Genomic DNA, 8338 nt, shown 5'->3' with positions numbered 1-8338 from the left:
CATTTTAAATCATGTGTGACACCAGCAACTTTTTCCTGTATTTTAAATCATTGTGACACAGCAACCATTTTATGTTCCTGTATTTTAAATCATGTGGACACTAGCAACTTTTATCCTGTATTTTAAATCATGTGACACAGCAACATTTTATCCTGTATTTTAAATCATGTGACACAGCAACATTTTATCCTGTATTTTAAATCATGTGACACAGCAACATTTTATCCGTTATTTTAAATCATGTGACACAGCAAACATTTTATCCTGTATTTTAAATCATGTGACACAGCAACATTTTGGTGTGTTAGTGTCCGCACCTTGCACCATCTGGTGTGTTAGTGTCCTACCTGCACCCATCTTGGTGTGTTAGTGTCCTACCTGCACCATTCTTTGGTGTAGGTGTCCTACCTGCACCATCTTGGTGTGTTAGTGTCCCACCTTCACCGTCTTTGGTGTGTTAGTGTCCTACCTCACCATCTGGTGTGTTAGTGTCCTCCTGCACCATTCTTGGTGTGTTAGTGTCCTACCTTGCACCATCTTGGTGTGTTAGTGTCCTACCTGCACCATCTTGGTGTGTTAGTGTCCTACCTGCACCATCTTTTGTGTGTTAGTGTCCTACCTTGCACCGTCTTGGTGTGTTAGTGTCCTACCTGCACCGTCTTGGTGTGTTAGTGTCCTACCTGGCACCGTCTTGGTGTGTTAGTGTCCTACCTGCACCGATCTTGGTGTGTTATGTGTCCTACCTGCACCATCTTGGTGTGTTAGTGTCCTACCTGCACCATCTTGGTGTGTATGTCCTACCTGCACCATCTTGGTGTGTTTAGTGTCCTACCTGCACCATCTTGGTGTGTTAGTGTCCTACCTGCACCTCTTGGTGTTAGTGTCCTACCTGCACCATCTTGGTGTGTTAGTGTCCTACCTGCACCATCTTGGTGTGTTAGTGTCCTACCTGCACCGTCTTTGGTGTGTTAGTGTCCTAACTGCACGTTCTTGGTGTTTTAGTGTCCTCCTGCACCATCTTGTGTGTGTTAGTGTCTACCTGGCACCTCTTGGTGTGTAGTGTCCTACCTGCACCGTCTTTGGTTTGTTAGTGTGTCCTACCTGCACCGTCTTGGTGTGTTAGTTCCTATCCTGCACCGTCTTGGTGTGTTAGTGTCCTACCTGCACCTCTTGGTGTGTTAGTGTCCTACCTGCACCTCTTGGTGTGTTAGTGTCCTACCTGCTTCACATTCTGTGTGTAGTGTTAGTTGTCCTACCTGCCACCATCTTGTGTTGTGCTTAACAGTTTGTCCTTACCTGCACCTTCTTGGTTGTGTTAGTGTCCTACCTGCACCATCTTGGTGTGTTAGTGTCCTACCTGCACCATCTTGTGTGTTAGTGTCCTACCTGCACTTTCTTGGTGTGTTAGTTTCCTACCGTGCTCCATCTTGGTGTGTTAGTGTCCTACCTGCACCATCTTGGTGTGTTGTTGTGTCCTACCGCAACCATCTTGGTTTGTTAGTTCCTACCTGCACCATCTTGGTGTGTTAGTGTCCTACCTTGCACCATCTTGGTGTTGTTAGTGTCCTACCTGCACCATCTTGGTGTGTTAGTTCCTACCTGCCTACCGTTTTGGTTGTTAGTGTCTTTCTGTTCACCGTTCTGGTGTGTTAGTGTTCCTACCTGCACCATCTTGGTTGTGTTAGTGTCCTACCTGCACCATCTTGTGTGTTAGTGTCCTACCTGCACCATCTTGGTTGTGTAGTGTCCTACCTGCACCATCTTGGTGTGTTAGTGCCTTACCTGCCACATCTTGGTGTTAGTGTCCTACCTGCACATCTTGTTTAGTGTCCTACCTGCACCATCCGTTTGGTCTACGCCCTTGTGTTATGTCTACCTGCACCATCTTGGTGTGTAGACCTGTCCATCTCAGTCCTCCGGAGTCAACAGCACGGAGCCGTCTGTGTAAATAATGAGCCAATGCACCGCCTGAAAAGTAACACAAATAAAAATATGTTGATCACACGCAAACAACTCAGCCATATATATTCACACACAACACATACACAGGCCACACACACACTGACTCTGGTTAAGAAAGAGAGCGGTGAAGCTGATGCCAAACTTGGTGGGGACGACAGACAGCCCTCGCTTTGTCCAACGGTGGTCCCTAAACACACAAGAACGTCATGACGCAGGCAATGGTGCCTAACAGACTGAATACCTTTTTAATAACCATGGAAACCAACTGAATAGGAAGAAGAGGACCCGCGTCATAATCATCACTCATCCTCAGGAGATGGTGTGTGGGACCGTGTGTTGTTGGACCGTGTGTTGTTTTGGTTACTCGTGTGTGTTGTTGGACCGTGTGTGTTGGACCGTGTGTTGTGTTGTGGACCGTGTTGTTTTGAACCGTGTGTTTGGACCGGTGTGTTTGAACGTGTGTGTGTTGGACCCCGTGTTGAACCGCTGTTGGGACGCGTGTGGGACCGCGTGTGTGTGTGTGTGTACCTGTTGTACGTCTCTACTTCCAGCTCTGCTTGGTTAAAGGATGATACTCCAGACATTGGTCCCAGCAGCGGTCCAGGGTGATGTGATCCAGGATCTGGCTGTAGGGAGTCCTCTCTCCGTGGATGTACATGTTCAGACGACGTACCTACACAACAAATCACACACACACACACACACACACACACACACACCACACACACACACACACACACAACCAACACACACACACACACCACCACACACATCACCACCACACACACAAACAATAACAAACTTGAGACAAGTCTCACATATATTACTCTGATTACAGTGAATTCCTGTTTGTAAACACAGACGAGAAGACGTGTGTGTGTACCTGTTCAGCGGGCAGCCCGAGGCTCAGAGCTACGTCACTCATCCAACTCTCAGCGATCAGCATTCCCTGCGGCCGCCAAACCTCTCGGAAGGCCGTGTTGGACGGGAGGTGTTTGTCTTACACACGTAGCCACGCCCTCTAATGTTAGCGATGCTGTAAGAGTTCTCCATGTGGAACAACGCACGGCTCCATGATCTAGAACACAGACAGACAGGACAGACAGACAGGACAGACAGACAGACAGACAGCCAGACAGGACAGACAGACAGACAGACACGACAGACAGACGACAGACAGACAGACAGAACAGACAGACAGACAGACAGACAGACAGACAGACAACAGCAGACAGACAGACAGACAGACAGACAGACAGACAGACAGACAGACAGACAGGACAGAGAGGACAGACAGACAGAGAACAGACAGACAAGAACAGACACGAGAGACACAAGAGACAGACCAGACAGAGACAGACAGACAGACAAGAGACAGAGACAGACAGAACAGACAGAGAGACAGACGAGACAGACAGAGAAGACAGAGACAGACAGAGACAGACCAGAGACAGACAGAGACAGACAGACAGACAGGACAGACAGACAGGCAGAGACAGACAGCAGAGAAGACAGAGACAGAGACAGACAAGAGACAGATGACGATGAGACAGACAGAGACAGACAGAACAGACAGATGACAGACAGAGACAGACAGAAGACAGACAGAGACAGACGAGAGACAGACAGACAGAGACAGACCGAGAAATACTAAGAATGTATAACTGAGGTTTGGAGAGTTAAACAGAGCTTAGTTAACATGGATTTTTCTTGATCTGTTGAACAATTGTGTGTGTGTGTGTGTGTGTGTGTGTGTGTGTGTTGTGTGTGTACTCACTGAGAGAGAGAGGTCCATGGAGTTTTCCTGCGTTGCTGTAGTAGGCTTCTTCAGAGCCACCACTTTACCTGACTTCATAAAGCCCACCTAGAGACAGAGAGACAGACAGAGAGACAGACAGACAGACACAGAGACAGAGAGAGAGAAGACCGAACAGAGACAGAGACAGAGACACGAGACAGAGACAGAGACAGAGACAGAGAAGAGCAGAGAAGAAGCAGAGACGGAGGCAGAGAGACCAGAGACAGACAGAGAGCAGAGAAACGAGACAGAGACGACAGACAGACGAGACAGAGACAGAGACGAGAGACAGAGACACAGAGAGAAGAGCAGACGAGCGAAGACCACAGAAGAGACGGAAACGAGCCAGAGACAGAAACCAGAGAGAGAGAGAGAGCACAAGAAGAGAAGCAGAAAGACACAGAGAAGAGAGAGAAGACACAGAGAGAGAGAAGAAGACACAGAGAGAGAGAGAGACACAGAGAGAGACGAGAGAGACAGAGCAGAGAGAGAGAGACACAGAGAGAAGAGAGAGACACGAGAGAGGAGAGAGAGAGAGAGCACAGAGAGAGAAGAGGAGAGAGAGAGACACGAGAGAGAGAGAGAGAGACACAAGAGAGAGAGAGAGAGACACGAGAGAAGAAGAGAGAGCACACAGAGAGAGAGAAGAAACACAGAGAGAGACAGAGACACAGAGACACAGAGAGACAGAGAGAGACAGAGGAAAAGGGACAGAGGGAACAGAGAGACAGAGAGACAGAGAGAGAGAGAGAGAGAGAGAGAGAGAGAGAGAGAAGAGAGAAGAGAGAGAGAGAGATGAAATAGTAAAACTTGCTTACATGAAGATTCCCCATAGTAAGCGTCTAGCATGCTAGCTACCTACTGATATATCAGGGAAGGAAAACTAGGTCACGTGTTCATTATTTGTATTAAACGAAAAACTGTAGATGAACTAGCCAGCATGCAATGTATTGTAGTAGTATTGTAGGTCTGTACAGTGTGTGTTGTAGATGTACACGTTCTGCATATCTGTGTTACATACTGAGTCTAGTCCACTTCTCCTCAAAACTCAATCAGATCAAAATACATTATTTCTGTACTTTTATTTATTTATCTTTCTTTTAGGAACTCTTCAAAGTGCTTTCTTAGAAAAAGGCTGATTCAAATGTTATGATTGTAGTAAAAATCACAAACTCAAACACAATTGTGACACGTTAAGCCTGTTATGATGCTGTCGTTAATATACAGTTTGAATTAACAGACAGGAAGTTAAAGAGCAAACCAACAAAACCAGTGTCAGACCACAATGCACTGTGCCCTGTGTAACCTATCAATGCACTATGGTATGGTAAGTCAACTCCCTGTGGTAAACTATCCCTGTGGTAGTCAATGCCCGTGGTAGTACTATCCCTGTGGTAGTCAATCCCTGGGTAGCAATCCCTGGTAGTATCCCTGCTGGTAGGTCAATCCTGTGGTAGCCAATCTCTGTGTAGTCAATCCCTGTGTAGGTAGTCCAATCCCTGTGGTAGACTATCCCTGTGTAGGCCTATCCTGTGGTAGCCCGCAATCCCTGTGGTAGTCAATCCCTGTAGCGCTAACTCCCTGTGGTAGTATATCCCTGTGCGTAAGCCATCCCTGTGGTAAGCCACATCCCTGTCGGTAAGTCTATATTCCCAATACAGGATAAAATGTTGCTGTGTCACATGATTTAAAATGCAGGATAAAATGTTGCTGTGTCACATGATTTAAAATGCAGGATAAAATGTTGCTGTGTCACATGATTTTGCAAAACACAGGGCCCTAAAATGACAGGTAGACAGACATTAGGCAGGTTTCCGTTGACCCAGGTTTAATCAACAAACGCAATATCGGCCAACATTGTTTTGACATTTTTATTAATGGAAACGGCAGATATAGGAGACATTTTCTCAACTTTGTTCCGTTCAACAAGAGTACATTTTTTTCTTATGTCGAACTTTCCTTATTAGGACTAATGACGATGGGGTGGCTGGCTGCTATTTTAAATATAATATGCCTACTGYTTGCAAAATAAAAACATGTAAATGATTGTCCTGACTTTCAAGAATGCTTGAAATGATTTTCCTGGTCGTCTGGATGCAAGTTTCAACATCAAATTATTTCAGATCTATAGGAGTGTAAATGTCATCATGGCACGGACCGTGGCGCTATGTTGGCCGAGGGTGAATTTTTAGAATATTAGTCAGTTATTGCATTTTAATCCATGCTGGCTTTCGTGGGCTACCTGAGACATGAAACAGATAGGTGGGATACACAGGCTGTCACTCATTCATTAATGCACAATTGGCCTAAAGAAGCAATAGAAACATTTCAACCAGTGTAGGTTTTTTTGGGGGGGAAAACGTTTTTCGTTGCTGGTGTTACGTCATTACGTTAAGCTGGTAATTGTCGCATCTTTTTTCTATGCGAACTTTCTAAATGTCGACAAAGAATCACTAGAGGAGTTAGTGGAAACAGAGATAGTTTCTTCTTTTAGATAATCTCTATAGAGCTGCTATTTAAACTACTACACTAGTATACTAGTTATTCACTGGATTATTAAATAAGTGTGTGTGTGTGTGTGTGTGTGTGTGTGTGTGTGTGTGTGTGTGTGTGTGTGTGTGTGTGTCTCAGGTGGCCAGTAGGACCCTGGGTATCCCCAGCAGTAAGATCCACATCACAGAGACCAGCACCAACACTGTTCCCAACACCAGCCCTACTGCTGCCTCTGCTTCCTCCGACCTCAATGGAGCCGCTGTGCATGTAAGACACACACACTCACCTGTGCTTTCAATATCCTTTACTGCATCCAATCTCTCTAACGTCTCTCTCTCTCTCTTCTCTCTCTCGCTGTCTCTCGCTGTCTCTCGCTGTCTCTCGCTGTCTCTCGCGTTCTCGCTGTCTCTCGTGTCTCGCTTCGTTCTCTCGCTGTCTCTCGCTGTCTCTCGCTGTCTCTCGCTGTCTCTCGCTGTCTCTCGCTGTCTCTCGCAGTCTCTGTCTCTCTCGTGCTGTCTCTGTCTCTCTCGCGCCTCTCTCTCGCGCTCTTTCGCTCTCGCTCTCTCTCTCTCTCGTCTCTCTCGCCTCTCGCTCTCTCTCTCTCTCTCTCTCGCTGTCTCTCGCTGTCTCTCGCTGTCTCTCGCGTGCTCTCGCTGTCTCTCGCTGTCTCTCGCTGTCTCTCGCTGTCTCTCGCTGTCTCTCCGCTGTCTCTCGCTGTCTCGCTGTCTCTCGCTGTCTCTCGCTGTCTCTGTCTCTCTCATGCTGTCTCTGTCTCTCTCGCGCTCTCTACTCGCGCGTCTCTCGCTCGCGCTCTGCTCTCTCGCCTCCTGCGCTTCTCGCTCTCTCTCTCTCTCGCTCTCTCTCTCTCTCGCTCTCTCTCTCGGTCTCTCTCGCTCTCTCTCTAGAATGCGTGTGAGATCCTACTCCACCGTCTAGAACCCTACAAGACCAAGAATCCCAAAGGATGCTGGGAGGAATGGGTCAGTACCTGTCAATCATATCCAGTCTTATTTCTGATTGGATGGTTTCATTGCTCATCTTTATAGGCCCAATGCAGTCAAAATTCATGTATTTTCTTGTGTTTTGTATCATATTGTACAACAGCTGATGAAACTAGCATTGTAAAGTGCTATATCCTGATAGTTGTTGGTTGAAAATACAAKTTACACAGGAGCTTCTAATCAGCAGGGTTTTGCATGGGTGGAGTTTTGGCTCGCCTAGTGACATTACCAGGCGGTTAATAGACCAGTAACAAAGCTAGTTCCAAACCTCTCCGCCAATAGCTATTCGTTTCTACGTTACATAACCTACCCATTAGATCCCTCCAATTAGGTCCCTCACTCAGACCTCTCCCGGACAGTCCTAGCTAAATTTGGGCATGAGAAAGTGTTTTTAGCTAAAAACCGGTAGTGTACACTACCGGTCAAAAGTTTTAGAACACCTACCCATTCAAGGTTTTTCTGTATTTTTACTATTTTTTACATTGTAGAATAATAGTGAAGAAATCCAAACTATGAAATAACACATATGGAATCATGTAGTAACCAAAAAAGTGTTAAACAAAATAAAAAATGTAATTCTTCAAGTAGCCACCTTTTGCCTTGATGACAGCTTTGCACACTCTTGGCATTCTCTCAACCAGCTTCATGAGGTAGTCACATGGAATGAATTTCAATAAACACGTGTGCCTTCTTAAAAGTTAATTTGTGGAATTTCTTTCCTTCTTAATGCGTTTGAGCCAATCAGTTGTGTTGTGACAAGGTAAGGGTGGTATACAGAAGATAGCCCTATTTGGTAAAAGACCAAGTCCATAATATGGCAAGAACAGCTCAAATAAGCAAAGAGAAACAACAGTCTATCATTACTTTAAGACAAGAAGGTCAGTCAATCCAGAACATTTCAAGAACTTTGAAAGTTTCTTCAAGTGCAGTTGCAAAAACCAAGAGCTATGATGAAACTGGCTCTCATGAGGACCGCCACAGGAATGGAAGACTCAGAGGTACCTCTGCTGCAGAGGATAAGTTCTTTAGAGTTACCAGCCTCAGAAATTGCAGCCCAAATAAGTGTTTCACAGAGTTCAAGCAA

At 45.9% G+C, this 8338-nt stretch overlaps 1 long non-coding RNA gene and 1 pseudogene across 1 annotated transcript in view; one reads left to right on the top strand and one right to left on the bottom strand.

Moving 5' to 3' along the window:
- Positions 1-3024, bottom strand: part of LOC139024645 (uncharacterized) — a 6103-nt gene extending 3079 nt beyond the window's left edge. Inside the window, exons 1-3 of the long non-coding RNA XR_011475981.1 lie at positions 2846-3024; positions 2491-2635; positions 2067-2149 (exon numbers count right to left, since the gene is read on the bottom strand). This is a non-coding gene — a long non-coding RNA (uncharacterized lncRNA). The remainder of the gene's footprint in view (positions 1-2066; positions 2150-2490; positions 2636-2845) is intronic.
- Positions 1-8338, top strand: part of LOC112071841 (xanthine dehydrogenase/oxidase-like) — an 83678-nt pseudogene that overhangs the window by 72624 nt on the left and 2716 nt on the right.

This window comes from Salvelinus sp. IW2-2015, unplaced genomic scaffold (assembly GCF_002910315.2).
Source record: "Salvelinus sp. IW2-2015 unplaced genomic scaffold, ASM291031v2 Un_scaffold1739, whole genome shotgun sequence".
In the NCBI taxonomy this organism is placed as follows: domain Eukaryota; kingdom Metazoa; phylum Chordata; class Actinopteri; order Salmoniformes; family Salmonidae; genus Salvelinus; species Salvelinus sp. IW2-2015.
The sequence above is the reverse complement of the archived record's forward strand: the minus strand, read 5'-3'. Positions and strand labels throughout refer to the sequence as shown.